Raw genomic sequence first — 16,306 nt, forward strand, 5'->3', positions numbered from 1 at the left:
GTGGGTCACCTGCCGTGTGTGCCAGCCTCCTTTCTGTTCATTGTGGTTCTTGGGGTGGGAGGGAGAGAGTCCCCCTCGGGCGGGGGGGGATGTGAGCAGCCCACCCAGACTGGCAGCCCTACCCTGGCAGCTCCTCCACTAGCCCATACCCCTCTGACCGGATTTCCTCCCTGGACTTTGGTCTTCGTCCCACTTTCCACTTCCCCTCCCTCAGGGTTTGCCTGGGCATCTGGGAGAGCCACCCCCTGACTCCCACGGAGAGAGGTGTGGGGTGCTTCTCTCCCCAGGCCCCTGCCAAACGGCGCCAGACCCTTCCCTGGCTGGGGAAGGCTTCCTGGAGGAGGCTCTGTGGTCTTGTGTTCCAACGGCAAGGTGGGGGGGGGGTCTGTGGGGGGTAGGCCACTTCTGGACAGTGTCCTGGGGAGAACCTGGGGTCTGGAAGAAGGGCCACCGCCTGCAGTGATGCGAAGGTAGGAAAAATCACTGCCTGGTGACTGGAGGAAAAATCTGTGGTCCAGCCAGGGTGAGCTCCAGCCTGACAGCCCCAGGCATCCTCAGATCATCCGCCATCCTTTGCCCAGATCTGCAAGGGCTTCTCAGCTTGTGAGAATAGGGATGCTGGCACCCTGGGCACAAGCAGACGTTCAGACCCCTGGGTTCTGGACATTCCCTTCTGCCTCGGACTGCTCGCGCACTGGTACTCACTTTTTTTTTTTTTTAATTTATTATTTACTTATTTGTTCATTTTTGGCTGCGTTGGGACTTCGTTGCTGCGTGTGGGCTTTCTCCAGTTGTGGCGAGCAGGGGCTACTCTTCGTTGCGGTGCGTGGGCTTCTCACTGCGGTGGCTTCTCTTGTTGCAGAGCACAGGCTCTAGGCGCGCGGGCTTCAGTAGTTGTGGCGCGTGGGCTCAGTTGTTGTGGCTCGCAGGCTCAGTAGTTGTGGCACACGGGCTTAGTTGCTCCGCAGCATGTGGGATCTTCCCGGACCAGGGCTCGAACCCGTGTCCCCTGCATTGGCAGGCGGATTCTTAACCACCACGCCACCAGGGAAGTCCCTGGTACTCACTTTTATTGGCGAGTCAGTGGGTAAAGAAGGAGGTCCAGCAGAAGGGGATGGAGAGGAAGTCTGCCCCAGCCAGATCGCCCTCATTTACCAAACTGGGGACCTGAGTGGGGCAGGCATGGTGCCCTCTGCTGCCGCCTAGTGGCATAAGGGAACAGTGCCGCCTCCCCAGCCCTGCCTCCCACCTCCTGAGCCCCTTCCCCAATGCCCTCGCTGGACAGATGGACAGACTGAGCGTTTCCCCCTCCGCGTGCAAGCTGTCACCTCCGGAAATGAAAGCTTCCTACACCCCCTCCCCGTGGCCCCGACGGGTGTGCCCAAGAGAGTCGGCTGCCTTTGGGGCAGCCCAGCTGCCAGGGACGTGGGGTGAGGGCCAGCAGGCTTCTCGGCCACCGGCCACCTGCCCCGAGTGCTGCGTGCCGAGCAGCCAGGGCGCCACGTCGCCTGCTACAGGCAGTTGGGCAGCTCTGTGCGTGGGTGGCGCACAGGCTCTCTCCAGCTCGCTGGGCCCCGGGCCTCATGTCTCTGAACACTGTTCACAGCCCCCCCCCCATAATTCACCTGCTCTCTCAGCGGCCCTGATCCCCACTTTACACTCACAGCCTCTCTGCTCTGGCATGGGGACTGCTGAAGGCCTGTGTCTGTAACATCCCTCCCTCTGACTGCTTTCCTGTCCTGGCACTCAGTACAGCCTCTGACCCGTGAGTCCAAAGGCGTCAGGATGGGTGGGTGTGGGCTGGAGGGAACAGAGCAAGGGAAGGGACTTCAGGCCACTGCACAGCTCATGGGAACCCACTCGTATCAGGTCCATGGCATGGGCAGGGAGCAACTGTTTCAACTCTTTAAAGTGCCCAGAGCACTGATTCAGGGGTGTGAGGGTGTGTGTGTGTGCGCGCGCGCACGCGTGCGTGTACATGCTCGTGTGCATACGGAGCAAGTGCAGCTTATAACTTCGGGTGTTTTCGTCTCATCTCTGGCGCTGAGTTTTAAACTGATGGCCTGAGCGGGCAGCTGTGATTTGTTTGGCCAGTGCGGCATTTAAAAAAAAATCTAAAGTAAATGCCTTAGGCCCTGTCCATTTAGCCACAGGCTCCACCACTCCCCATTACCCTTATCCAACCTTCTCACACATTCGTAACCCGTGCCCTGGTGGAACAACCCAGAAACCTTGCTTGAGCAGAAGCGGGAAGCACAAGCCAGCGGTCTCCGGAGCCCCGGTGCCTCGGAAGCGGGTAGTTGTCAGACAGCCACCAACCCCAGCTTGTTCACGTGTGGACTCCCATTCAGTAGACCCTTTCATGCTGTTTATTAATCCCGGGTCAGTCCCCCTCCCACCAGGCCCTTCCCTTTCCCAAAGAAGGGTGCTGGCTAAGTTTATTTACAAACTAGATCTGAAGTGTCAGGCCACAGAGCCCCACCCCCCAACCCCAACCCCGCGCCATGGCAGAGTGGACGCCAAAGCCCAGAAGAACTCGGCTGGACTTTCTGCAGATTGGGGTCACCTCTGTCTCTGACCCCATCAGTCCATCCAGACGTGCTCAGTAATCATCCCCCTTCTCCCTGATTTTAGGCAGGCGCATCTTTACCTGACAGGCGCTCCTCCTCTCTGTGTCCCCGCTTTCCTGGTGCCTGGAGCTCCTCCTGGGAATCCGCCACCACCCACATCCTCCCCAGGCTGGGCTTCCTGCCGAGCTGGCTCTCCAGGGCCACCGATGGTGTCCCCTGCGCTCACCTCGGTCCTCCCGTATGTCCGCCTTGCCGAGGCTGAGCCTTGGTGCTGGCTGGGCTTGGACTCTCCCCTCCTGTCTCAGCTGAGAGCCCCTCCCTCTGTCCAAGTGCGGGTTGTGCTGTGCAGGAGTGAGCTCAGGTGTGCTCGGCCCCGCACCCCCTGCCCCCGGGCTGGGAGAGCTCTGGGAGCTGAGGAGGGCCTTGAGCTCTGCTGAGACTGGGGCCCCTAACCCTTCGTAAGTGCACTCTGCATTTGCAAGGTTGTGGTCTGTGTGTGTGAGGCCGGAAGGGCACCTGACCAGGGCAAATTGCCCCCCTACCCAGCCTGCCATCGCCCTTTCACAGCTTTTCCCACCCACTCCACACAGAGCGCCACGAGAGAGGAATGGCCTGGGCTCCCCCTCCAGCTCCCCAAACCACCCTCCAGGTCCAGGCCACCTTGCGGCAGACCCTTAACTTCTGGTCGGGGCCTCATGCTGCTCTGCCCCCCTGGGGACAGAAACATCAGCTGTGCCCTCCCGCTCTGTGTCCGTGCTGCCCAGGGATGCAGGCTCTTGGGCCTCAGGTCAGGACCTCCCCTCCCCCCAGTCAGGGAGGGAGAATGCAGGCCGTTCAGCCTGTGAGCCTTGTAGGGCCTCAGCTGCCGAGGTGAGGGGACTGGGCTTGGGAATGGGATTGGGGGCAGGAGAAAGGAACGGGATCACATCTCGGCGGGGCAGCGGGGAGGCAGCGTGACACAGACTAGGAGGCCTGGAGGAGAGAGGTGTGGGGAAATATAATCGCATAATCACAGGGCTAGAGCTCAGCTCCCTGGAAAGGCCTGCACCTCATCCTCCAGTGGCCAGGGGTGCAGAAGGAGCTCCCTGGGAAACGTTGCAGCCCCTCCACCTGCTGGCCCCTCAGGCCTGGTAGCCAGCCTCCAAGACGGCCCGGTGACCCTCAGGGATGTGGATGGACTGCAGGTGGGTGACTTCTGCAGTGGGTCTAGAAGCCACTGAGGCATCCACCTTGATCTCTCCAATCACTCACCCTGGGAAAAGCCAGTTGCCATGCTGTGTGGACACTCAAGCCGCCCAATAGAGAGGCCCCCACGGAGCCACCCCCGAGGATCCGCCAGTGAGTGAGCCATGTGGAAGTGGGTCCCGCAGCCCCAGCGAGCCCGCCGACGACTATGGGCCTGGCCGACAAAGGCTGCGACCTCATGAGGGGCCCCTGAGCCGGAAACGCCCTGCCAGGTGGGTCCTGAATTCCTGACCCAAGTGAGAGAGAGTGAACCGTATTGTTGTTTTAGCCACTGAGTTTTGGAGTAACTTGTTAGACAGCTTCGATAGCTGATACAGCCTCCCGGCTTCCCCGGCTACATGAAGCACCCTCTTTGAGGGTCTGGGAAGGGGCAGCCTTGCTGCTGTTCTTCCTGCCTGAGTCCTTTGTCTTCCTCTACAACCTCACCACTCCTGAACCACACAGAGCCCTCCCTGACCCTGGCCTTGCCCTGTTCTGTCTGCTCTGGGGCCGGTGAGGGCCTGCTGCCCTCAGCCTCACATGCCCACTCCCTGACGACCCAGTGTGCCTGGCTTCCCTGCAGGGTTAGCTGCTCAGCGAAGTGACAAGAGCTGACTGGACCCGACAGGGGTGAAAAGCTTGTTAATCACCCATCAGGAAGACAGTGCGGCTGAGGCCGGCTGGTGCCCAGGCCCCGGGGCCCTGCATTCTAGTACTTTCTGCTTCCAATCGGACTGCCAGCCAGCACGGCCAGGTCACTCGCTCTTGTGGTCTGAAGGGCCCTACTGTCATGCAAGGGGTCCAGGAGGTGAGCACAGAATTGCCAGGTGATGCCACAGAGAGAGAGGGGAGCCCTCGATGGCAGGGGTCCCTCCGCAGGGTCAGTGCCCAACCCCACTGCTGTAGCAAGAATCCAGCCGAACTCCTGACGCAGCCGCATTCTGAGGCTTTGCTGCCCACACCGTCTCACCGAAAGGGCCTGGCCCTGAGGCCAGAACTCCCACGATCCACAGTCACCAGCAGTGGACGAGCCCCTCCCAGCAAGACATAGACTCCCAGCTGCAGGCGCAAGTGCAGGTGGCCGGTCCAGCCTCAGCAGTGCATTTGGATCTGGGTCTGTCGTCCTGAGGAGGCTCCAGGAGGAGGGTGGGGACAGGGACAGAGGGTGGCTAGAGCAGGCCAGTGGGCCAGAGGAGGAAGGGCCCCTCACCAGCTGCAGGCTTTTCCTCTGAATTAATTCTAAATCTCCCCCTCTTGATGCTGTAGGGTTTTTACATAGATAATCAGACTGTCAGGAAATACTGATACTTTATTTCTCCGATCCTCACTGCTTTCATTTTTTTTTCTCGTCTTCCTTCACTTGGTAACTAGAAGTGGTGGTAGCAGGCGTCCTTGCCTCTTTCCCAGTTTGAAAGGAATTCTAACGTTGCACCACTGAGTAGGATCGTTGTTGTAGATTTTTGATAGATACTATTTATTTGGCTATGAAGTTTTCTTCCAAGGTTGCTGTTTTTTTAAAAAAATCAAGAATAAGTGTTGATTTTTAGCGATTGCTTTTTCTACATCTTTTGAGAGGATCATATTGTTTTTATCCTTTAGTCTTTAATGTGGTGAATGATATTGATGGATTTTTAAAACATTTAACCATCTTTTAATTCCTGGGACAAACCTTAATTTGGTCATTGTGTATGGTAGTTTTGTAATTCAATGCTAGATTCAGTTTGTTAATATTTTGTTCAGAATTTGGCATTTATGCTCACAAGCAAGAGTGGCCTAGAGTTTTCCTTTCTCATATTGTCTTTGTCTGGTTTAGTTTTTGTTTTTAAGGTTACACTAGACTCATAAAAAGGCATTTGGGAATTTTCTCTTCTTTTTCTCTTCTCTGAAAGAGTTAACAAGACATCAGAACTGTCTGTTCCTTGAATGTATAGTAGAATTTTATAAAATCATCTGTCCTGGGGCTTCCCTGATGGCACAGTGGTTAAGAATCCACCTGCCAATGCAGGGGATACGGGTTCGAGCCCTGGTCCGGGAAGATCCCACATGCTGCGGAGCAACTAAACCTGTGCACCACGACTACTGAGCCAGCGCTCTAGAGCCCACGAGCCACAACTACTGAGCCCACGTGCCACAACTACGGAAGCCCGCGCACCTAGAGCTGGTGCTCCGCAACAAGAGAAGCCACCGCAATGGGATGCCTGCGCACTGCAACGAAGAGAAGCCCCCCACTCGCCACAACTAGAGAAAGCCCGCGCACAGCAACGAAGACCCAACACAGCCAAAAGTAAATAAATAAATAAATTTATTTAAAAAATCATCTGGCCTGGTGCTGCTTTTTAGGGAGGATGGTAAATAGATTTTAAACTACATATTCAAATTTCTTTAAGGGTTATCCATCTCCGATGTTCTACTTGTTCCTGAACGAGTTTTGGTGAGATATTTTCTAGAATAATGTTCATTCTGTGAAGGTTTTCAAACTTACTGTCAGAGTTTATAGTTTATTTGTAGTATTGTCTCTATTCATAAGAAAATCTCTGTGGGACAACAGTCCCACTTCTTCACCCTCAAGTCTTTTCTCTGGGCCGACTCTCTCATGATCGTCTTACCAGAGGTTTGTCAATTTTATTAGTCATGACCTAGAACTAAATTTTGGCTTTGTTAAGCCTTTTTATCGTATATGTATTTTCTGTTTCATTATTTCTGCTCTTGTTTTTATTATTTCCTTCCTTCCTTTTGCTTACTTTGCGATTATCCTGTTGTCCTTTTTGTAACTTTTTTAAAATTAATTTTTTTATTGGAGTATAATTGCTTTACAGTGGTATGTTAGTTTCTGCTGTACAGTGAAGTGAATCAACTGTAGGTATACATATATCCCCTCCCTCTTGGACCTCCCTCCCACCTCCCCGCCGCCCATCCCACCCATCTAGGTCACCACAGAGCACTAAGCTGAGCTACCGGTGCTATACAGCAGGTGCCCACTGTTTTACACACGGTAGTGTATTTATGTCAAACCTAATCTCCCAATTTGTCCCACCCTCCCCTTCCCCCGCTGTGTCCATTCTCTACATCTGCATCTCTATTCCTGCTCTACAAATAGGTTCATCTGTACCATTTTTCTAGATTCCACATATATGCGTTAATATACCGTATTTTTCCCTTTCTGACTTACTTCACTCTGTATGACAGTCTCTTGATCCATCTACATCTCTATAAATGACCCAATTTCGTTCTTTTTTATGGCTGAGTAATACTCCATTGTATATATGGACCACATCTTCTTTATCCATTCATCTGTCGATGGGCATTTAGGTTGTTTCCATGACCTGGCTATTGTAAACAGTGCTGCAGTGAGCATTGGGGCGCATGTGTCTTTTTCTGTGTGTGGGGGGGTTCTTTTGGTTTTTTTTTTAGTACTGTGGGATTTTAAAAATTTTATTCAATTTATTTTTGGCTGCGTTGGGTCTTCATTGCTGCGCACGGGCTTTCTCTAGTTGTGGCGAGCAGGGGCTACTCTTTGTTGCGGTGCGCAGACTTCTCATTGCGGTGGCTTCTCTTGTGGAGCAGGGGCTCTAGGCGCGCAGGCTTTAGTAGTTGTGGCTCACGGGCTCAGCAGTTGTGGCACATGGGCTCAGTAGTTGTGGCTCGCGGGCTCTAGAGCGCAGGCTCAGTAGTTGTGGTGCACGGACTTAGTTGCTCCGCGGCATGTGGGATCTTCCTGGACCAGGGCTCTAACCTGTGTCCCCTGTATTGGGAGGCGGATTCTTCACCACTGCACCACCAGGGAAGCCCTGCATGTGTCTTTTTGAATTATGGTTCCTAAACAGTCCCCTTATCCGTAAAAGGAAGCAGCTAGGTTGTTACCGCCGACCTGGGTTCTTGGATTCTTTAATCAATAGAAATTGTTAAGAGGCCAGACAGCAAATTCAGGCAAGGCTTTATTGGGGCTCATGCTGCAGCAGCATGAGCTGAAAACAAGTGACAGCTTCCCTCGGCGGGGGTAGGGGGGAGTAGGGGAAGCTGGCCCCTTAACTGGGGGGAGGGTATGGATGGATGGGTGGATCTGCCGGAGGCGTGGCTTAGGGGGTCTGCCCACCCCCCTGGTGGTGCTGTGTGCAGGGATCGTGGCAGGTGGGTTTTGGCCTTTTTGTATCTTATTGTTCATGATTTGCCCCAACTGTGCAGGCACCCAGTTAGTTTAGTTCCTTATAGTTTCTTTGTATTCTGTTGCTCGAAGAGAGCAGACGTTTGTCCAGGTGCAAGCACTGCAGTGAAGGGTCCCACGTCCCCCATCCCAGCCTGACTCATAACCTGTTTGCCTCCAGGTCTGACATTCGGGACTCTGTGACTCCCTGTGGGGGAGGGAGGCTGCTTCCTACCCAGCTGTCTTGGGAGGAGGAAGGACTGGGTGTTCCTGGGAGGGCAGCAGGTCTGTCCAGGGGCTTTGGGAATGTGGGAACATGAGCCAGCTCCCCTGGTGCTCTCCTTGCCTGTGGCCAGTTCCCACAGTTTTTCCAGAGTTTGCCCTGAGGTTTTAGGGTCATGGGAGCAGGAAGCACTGAGGTGCTAGGGGCTGGCTAGTGGGGTGAGGGCGCCTGGTTCTCTAGGGAAAGAAGCCACCAGACCTGCAGGGGAGAGGGGAGGAGGGGGTGAGGAGAGAGTTCCCATCCCTCATTCTTTGGCCTCCTCCGGAATGGAATTTTCCTGGCGGGACCAATTCTGACTCCAGGCTGGGGCCTGGGGCTGATACTGGGCCCGGAGGCCTTCCTGGGAAGGGGAGGGGAGCAGATGAGAACGCAGCCTGCAATTCCAGGCCACTTGCCTCGGGAAGGGTCTCTCCCAAGGCCAGCAGTGCTGGCTGGGGCCTCTCCAGGCCAGGCTTTGCCCTGGGATAGGGGGCTCCCCCTGGCGTCCCAGTCGGCATCTGGCCCAGTGGCCGTGTTCTTCTCAGTGGCTCGCTCTGGGGTCCAAGGAGATGGAGCAGGCGGGAGGTGGGTGGAGCAAGTGAGGGGACCCGCTGTCAGGCAGCTGCCGGGTTGCCAGGGCCATGTGGAGCCCTAAAAGGAAGCAGCCCGAGGGTCAGGGCGGTGGGGAGCCAGGGACAGAGCTGACGTCCCTGCAGAGCCGCGTCCACGAGCGGTCAGAGAACGATGGGCCTGCGTGAGCGGCCCTGGGTGATTCCTCCAAGGGCCTCTCTCCCCGGAGTCTCAGCCAGGCCTAGCCTGCACCTCCCGCTCTAAACCAGCCCCATCCAAATGCCTTCCCTCGAGGTGGGTCAGCGTTAATTCCATCCTGGGTGTCCACGTACGGTGATTGGTGGTGACTCCTGGAAAGCAGTGATCAGTCAGCCGCGTCTGTGAAGGCGGGGAAAGGGGTGTGTCTGCCAGCCCTGCTGTAGGAGAGTCAACCTACGAAGGCCTCACCTAGTTCATGCTGAGATGAGAAAGGCCGTCAACCCCAGGACCAGGGGCTGATAGGCCACGGAGTCCATCCTGTTATTTTTCTGGATGGCCAGCGGGAGTCTGTGAGTCCACTTGGGAATAGGTGGACAGCGCGGCCTGCAGGCCAGGCAGGCCGGGGCTGGGATCCTTCTGGCAGAAGCCGCTCTGGGCCGCAGCTGCCGGCTGCCGGGGCAGCCTTCCTTGCTGCTGGGCTGGTCTCCCGGGCCCTCTACTGCCGCGGGCCCTTCGCGTTGCTGCCGCCACCCAGCCTGCTGGGGCCGCCCGACCGTCCGCTCACCCTCCCTTCCTTTCCCGAGAGCCCGGTGACCGTCTGTCCTGGGTTTCCTAGGAGAGGCCCATTTTATCATTTCCTCAGTTAAGGTGGTTTTATTTATTTTTTTTTCAAGTTTTTTTTTTTTTTTTTGATGTGGACCATTTTTAAAGTCTTTATTGAATTTGTTACAATATTGCTTCTGTTTCATGTTTTTTGGTTTTTTGGCCACGAGGCATATGGGATCTTAGCTCCCCGACCAGGGATTGAACCCACACCCCCTGTACTGGAAGGCGAAGTCTCAACCACTGGACCACCAGGGAAGTCCAGGTGGTTTTAAAATGCATTTAAGATTTAGTAAGTAAGTATATTTATATATCAGGAAATATATGGCAGACTGTCCTGGTTTCTGCCTCATTCCACACCTAGAGGTGGTCTCTGAGCTGCTCACCTGCCCCCAGACCCAACCTTGACCTTGTTGAATTTGCTGCCTCACAGAGGCTTTCCTTGACTGTTTGCTCTAACCAGCCCCGCCCATCACCTCTATCGCACCACCATCCACTGTGTGAGAAGATTGGTCCATTTGTGTATTTTGGACGGCGCCACCCAACATGAGCCCCTGGAGAGCAGGCACTTTGCTCAGCCCATCACCGCGCATCCCCCACCCCTGGACCAGTGCCGGGCGCGTGCCAAGCACCAGATGTTGCTAAGCTTGTTGGATTTTCCCTCTTCTAGCGCTGGCATCTTCTGACCCATTGCTCTCAGCCAGAAACCTGTGAAGCCTGGGCCCCCTTGTTGGAAGCATTCTAAGTCAGTGGCTGATGAGTCTGAGGTTCCCCCGTCTAAAGGGTCACTACAAGAAAGAGGCACTGACCATAGCTCTCCATCCGTATGGCGGGTGGACCCAGAGGGCCTGGGGCACCAGAGGCTGTCTGCCTTTCTACCGGAGGGCTGGCCCCTCCTCCTAGATGGCCTCGAGGCCAGAAGACTTGGAGAACGGTGCCCCTTCCCATGTCCATGCCCCATGTCCCCACACAGACAGCAGCAGTCCCATTTGGCCCTAGGCCCTCTCCCAGGCTTGGGCTGAGCCGGGTCCCCTCAGGGGTGCTCTCGAGGGACCAGGCCTCAGCTTCCTGGGTCAGAAAGTTCTCAGGATGGGACAGGTCAAAGCCAGCTCCAGGCTTCTCCTGGAATTTCCCGTTTCTTGGAAGGAGGGTGAGGTCATGTTCCTTTTCACTTTAATGGGGTAATGGGGCCCAGCCTGGGGTGCTGTCTGGATTTCTGTTCAGAGGTCTGGTCACCAGGAGAGCTGGACACCCTTTTTGCAGGTGTCCCCGGACCAGCCATCCCGCCCAGTTGATTCTCTCCCTCGGTGCCTCAGCTTTGCTGCAAGGCTTCTCCTCTCCCTGCTGCCAGGAGACATGACTCTGGGGCAGGCCCCTGCCGTGGAGCCTGATCTGCGCCTTGCACGTGGTGTGAGTGCCGGCCAAGCACCCTGCGCCTCTCTCCAGCCCGGATCTCAGTCTTCTCTCCTGCATCACAGTCACCCACGCCTCTGTAGGATCTTGGCATCCCTTCCAGCTCCAGCAGGGGACCCGGCACACCTCGGGCTCCATAAATGTTTGCTCCACTCCACTCTGTGGCTCTGTGACTTTTCCCAACAATGTTCCGCCAATCCTTTCACCTGGGCCTGTTCCCCTCCACTTCAGGGAGGGTATACCCTGGGGCTTCTCAAGCCAGACCGTGTGATCAGAAGGTCGGGCTTCAGAGCTGACATCTGGTGAACATCACCCGAGGCTGATGACCAAATGTGGTCAGTAGGACCCTGCCACCCAGCATACCCTCAGCCTCTGTCATGGAAAGCCGAGCGGGGCAGATGGAGTCCTAGCCCGCTGGACTCCCACTCTGCTGGGGTGCACGTTGGCCGTCGTGGTGCTTCCTCGTGTGTGTGTGTGTGTGTGTGTGTGTGTGTGTGTGTGTGTGTGTGTGTGTGTTGGTGGGGGTCACTCTCTGGCCTGCCCGCCCATCAGATGGCTCTTGGCACCTAGCCCCATTTGTTTAGGAAGGGGTTCCCTAACCGTGTCACAGGGTAGCATGGAAGGGGTGACACCCCTGTGGCCAGAGGAGGCGTAGCTGCTGCCCTGGGCCCTTGCGATGCCGCCAAGATGTGATCTGAGGTGCAGCCCCCTCTTGGAGAATGAAAGAAACAGAACCGACACAGTTTGCTCAAGTGACATATTTCAATATAATCTCTAAAACTCTATGAATTGAACAGATAAAATACCTCTGGGCTATTTTGTTACAAAATATTTGCCATTTGGATTAGTTGCTGGGTGCAGCCGCCCTGCCTTTCTTTCCCTAGAGAGGCTGCTCTCTGACGGGGGGCGGGAAGGGTGTGTGCAGGGGGAGGGGTGCGGCAAGGATGTATGTACAGCAGGACACGGGGACAGACGGACCGACGGTTATCGGGGAAACCTATTGGCAAAGAGAGACGTCTGGCAGGCGGTTGGGGGGACAGGTGGGGCGGGGGCCAGGGGCCTGGGGCTGATCGCGTAGGTGCCTTTGCACGTAGGCAGCCAGGCTTCCAGGACATGCTCCAGCTCTGGAGTGGGCTGGCCCCAACGCGGGTGGGAGAGCTAGTTTCACCTCCTGCTCCTGATTCTGGAGTTGGGGCTAAATAGATAAAACCGGGAGGGGGCCCGGTCCCCAAAGTAAGGCCTCGAGTGTCGATATCGCGGGTCTACCTTGGGGTCCTTGCGCGTGTGCCCAGGAGGCTGTGTCTGGGAGCCCAGTCAGCACCCCACGGTTCCCCTGGCCTGGGGGTGAGCGGGCGGCCCGAGAGCATTTCCAGCTGGGCCCTCCGGGAGGATGGAGGCCCTGACGTGGCCGCAGCCACGGGGAGGACACGAGGCTTGTCACAGCTGTCTGGGGGCTCAGCTCTGGGGACAGGCACGCAGACGGGTCCCAACGTCAGCCTGCTGGCTGGTCAGGGGAGGGGAGTCACCGAGGCCGGGAACCCTTGCTTCCCCGACTGTGAGTCGGCCCCGCCGCACCCTGCCCCAGGCCTTCGGGCATTCAAGCCCCTCGCCGCTCAGAATTCGCTGCACACGCTGCTGACCACAGGCTGGCGTGCTTCCTCGGCCAGGACGCCCAGTGCCGCTGGTGGGGCCCAAGGCAGCCACCGCAGCGACCGGGGCCGGCGGGGAGCCCCTACCCAGGGGAGGGCACAGAGATACCGGAGCATCTGGGCCCCCAGGGAGATGCTCCACGGACGTGCCAGCCCTGAGGCGCCTGCAGGTCCCAATCTGGAAAGTCTGGGCGTCAGCAGAGTGGGAGGGGGGCACCGGGTGAGCAGGTGACAAGGGGCCCGGGAGCTGGGACTGTACCCCCATGGCTCCCACCCCATAAACATATCCAGCCACTCGTAACTCCTCTTCTTCTGAACCCACACCCCTGCCGCCCAGGCCTCGGGCACCGGGTGTGTGAACCATGCGCCCCATCAGTCAGCTGCTCTGCCCTGAAAGGCTGTGATTGGAGCGACCGTGTGACAGAAAAGACACAGGAGAGGGGCTGGGACAACAAGGACGGGGGCGGGGCGGGGGGGGAGGAGACAGCAAGCGGTCACACGTTATGGACACCCGGCTGACGGAGACAGGGCCAGAATACACTCGCTAGGGGACAGCATAGTGATGCCTGGCGATCACACACAGACACACGCAACTAGGTCACCTAGGATCTCTGAGAGCAGGGGAGTCCGGCTCCTAGTGGCCCGGGGGCCCGCAGCTGGGCTGTGGGGTAGGGGTTGGGGAGAAGCAAATGCACTCTAGATCAGTATTCACCTCCACCTCTCGGGATGTCTTGGACCTGGGCTCCGAGAGGGAGGGGACCTTAACGAAGGACAGCAGTGAGCTGTCGGCTCAGGACCAGAGGAGGGTCTGGCCTGGCTCGGGACCGACAGTCCCTGGAAGGGTACCCACCCCAGGATCTTTGAGGCGGGGCTGCCTGAGCCCTGTGGGGCTGCACAGAAGTTGGCTCTGATCCTGCTGGGCTCTGGGTTGGGCCGCGAGCCCTCTTGGCTCTCCTTGGCTATTTTGAAGGTGTAGGGACTCTTCCCCGCTGCTGCAGGCGGGCCTGCTGCCTTCTGGGGTGTGGCGGGGGCGGGGCTTAAAGGGCTAGTTTGGGACGGCAGCAGGGGACATGCCAGGCCTCTGGAGCACCTGCCGCTCTCGCCCACTTCTGCGTCCACGTCCCTCGTGGAGGCCACGGAAGTCATTCAGGAGGGTGCCTGGCCCTGGGCCGGAATCCTGCCTCTGCTGGCTGCCTTCACCCCTGGGCCCACCCCTGCCCCTCCCCGTTTCTGCTCCGATACCTGGATCTCCTATGTATGTGTTTATGCCCTGGGCGCACTGGCTGGGCATGACTTGGGGCTAGAGAACAAGAAACTCTTTAAAAGGTGCATTTTGCAGATACGTGACTTGATTCCCTGGCTCTGTTGAACTGACCAAGAGAGAGCTGAGATGGGTGCCCCCTCCCATCCCCCCTTTCCCAGGGCTCTCCTGAAGTCTCGGCAGCCCTGGGCAGGCAGCACCCCAGCCCCTGAGAAAGCAGGAGAGGCCCTGGGAGGAGGGGAGTCTGTGGCCAGGACAGCCAACATCCCTGGGCGCAGACTGCCGGGCTTGGCGGGGCGGGGGCCAGCAGAGAAAGCCCCCTCCTCATGCCTCCCCCGGACCTGGCCGCTGCAGGGACCCAGGGCCGACTGTCCACCACCCAGCGTGGCACCCAGCGCTGGGGCGGTGAGCCAGACCACCTTCTAAGGCTTGGGTGCTGGCCACCCAGCCCTCACGCCTGGCCGACTTGGCCTGGAAGCCGGAGAGGCCCTCAGTCCCTGTTCCAAGTGGCCGGAGTAATGGTGGGGGGAGAGGAGGCCTGGCTGTGCCTGGCTGTGTTGGGCCCCAGGAGAGTGAGGGGGTGTCTGCAGATTTTGGGGGAGGGTCGCTCAACTGAGCAAGGGAAGCTTGGGCCAAGCAAACCAGGTGCCAGGGACTGGGATTCTCTCTCTGAAACGACAGTGGTGAGTGGCCAGGAAGGCAGCGCACCAGGCGTGGGGAGCAGCGGGTGAAGGGGCAGCGGGGGCCCCGACGCAGCCCCCCGGGACAGCAGCGTAGGGGGGTTGCCGAGTCTACACCAGGCGCCGGTGCAGCAGGGAGCCAGGCGGGCAGAACTGGTGCGGGTGGTTGTAGGGGGGCGGGGCGGGGGGCAGGGGCGGCTGGTGGGCCGCCTTGACGGGGGAGCCCGGGCTGCCCAGGGCCGTGGAGGAGGACGCGGTGTAGCAGGATAGGGCCTGGCTCAGCAGGGGCTCCATGCGGGCCAAGCAGGGCTGGTCCAGGACGATGACCTTGACAATCTGCTGGCACTGCACCAGGGTCCCGGGGGCTGTGGGCGGCGGTGGTGGCAGCAGAGGGGCCCGCTCCCTCGAGGGGCTAGGCTGCAGGTCTGGCACTGGCGCTCCCCTCGCGGCCCCCAGCCCGGAGTAGTGCTGGGACGTTTGAAGCCTGTTGTGAATTGACACCTAGTTTAGAAACAGCCAGAGAAGCGTGAAATGTTACAAGACTAAGTCCCAGCTGCTAGGACTGGCCACCCTGGGCCTCCCTTCCCCCCTTCCCCGGCCCCTGTGCCCACCAGGGGCTCGCAGCCCTCACCTCGGCCCGCTGCCCATCTCTCCGCCACCCAGAGGGCACCCAGCTGGCAGGCAGAGGCGCTGAGCCTGGGTGGAGTCCAGAGACGCTGTGCTCTACCCGGCCTGAGCGGCCTGGCTCCTTCTGTGGGATGGGCGGCTGGACCGATGGACTCAGGTCCTGCTGGGTGGCCCTGGGCCCCAGGTGGGCGCCCACCCGCCTTCCCACCAACCTCGAGCTGGGAAAGCAGGGGTATCTGCCTGTGCCCTGCCTCCCAGGGGTGTGTGGCGGACATGGGGACAGGGTCCGGAGTCAGGTGGCTTGGAGCTTTGCAAGCCCCTAACCCTCCCACCAGCTTTTTAAGGGAGGCCTTCTCATCACTGTGAATCACAAAGGTGTCCAGACCCTGGAATGCCAGGGACCCCGAGGGGTGGTGTGGACCTGCCCCATCCTCCCAGACTCCCCAGGGCTGTGCCCACACATTCGAGAGCGGCCAGGGCCAGAGCCAGGTCCCCAGCTGCCCTTCTGGCCCAACCTGGGCCCTGGAGAAATACGTCCCGCTGCAGGAGGGGGAACCCAGAAAGGGCTCTAATCTTTCCCCCTTGGGCGGGGCATGAGGGGGTGGCCCATGGAAGGCACTGGGAACTAGCCTGGCCTCCTCTTGCTAGCAGGGGAGGTGGAAGAAATAGGATTCTGGAAGGAGAGGGGTTTAATTCCTCATCCCTCCAGCTCACCAGCCTGTAGGTACGACACACGATCCCCTTCCGACACCTGGACCCTTCAGGGAGTGGCTGAGACCCTTCTCTCTGAGGATGCCCTTGGGTACCATGACCCAGGCCCGCTGCTCAGTGCACGGGGGGCGGAAACCGAGGCTGCAGGGGAGGGGATCCTATGGCCAGGTCTAGACCAGGAGGGCCCTGCCCTAAACCATCTCAGAGCCCTAAGCCTGACCCTATTTACTGGCAAAAGGTGCAGTTTCAGGAACGCCCCCTCCTGGGTCCAGGCACTGCCCTGGTGGGCTGCTCGGCTCTCCAGCCCCGTTCCTCTGCCCTTGGGTTTTCACAGGCCCCCACCGCCAAGCTCCGCAGGCTGCAGGCTCTACTCTCCATTCTCAGCCTCCAGCCTCAG

The sequence above is a fragment of the Grampus griseus genome (genome assembly GCF_964374135.1).
Source record: "Grampus griseus genome assembly, chromosome: 11".
In the NCBI taxonomy this organism is placed as follows: Eukaryota; Metazoa; Chordata; class Mammalia; order Artiodactyla; family Delphinidae; genus Grampus; species Grampus griseus.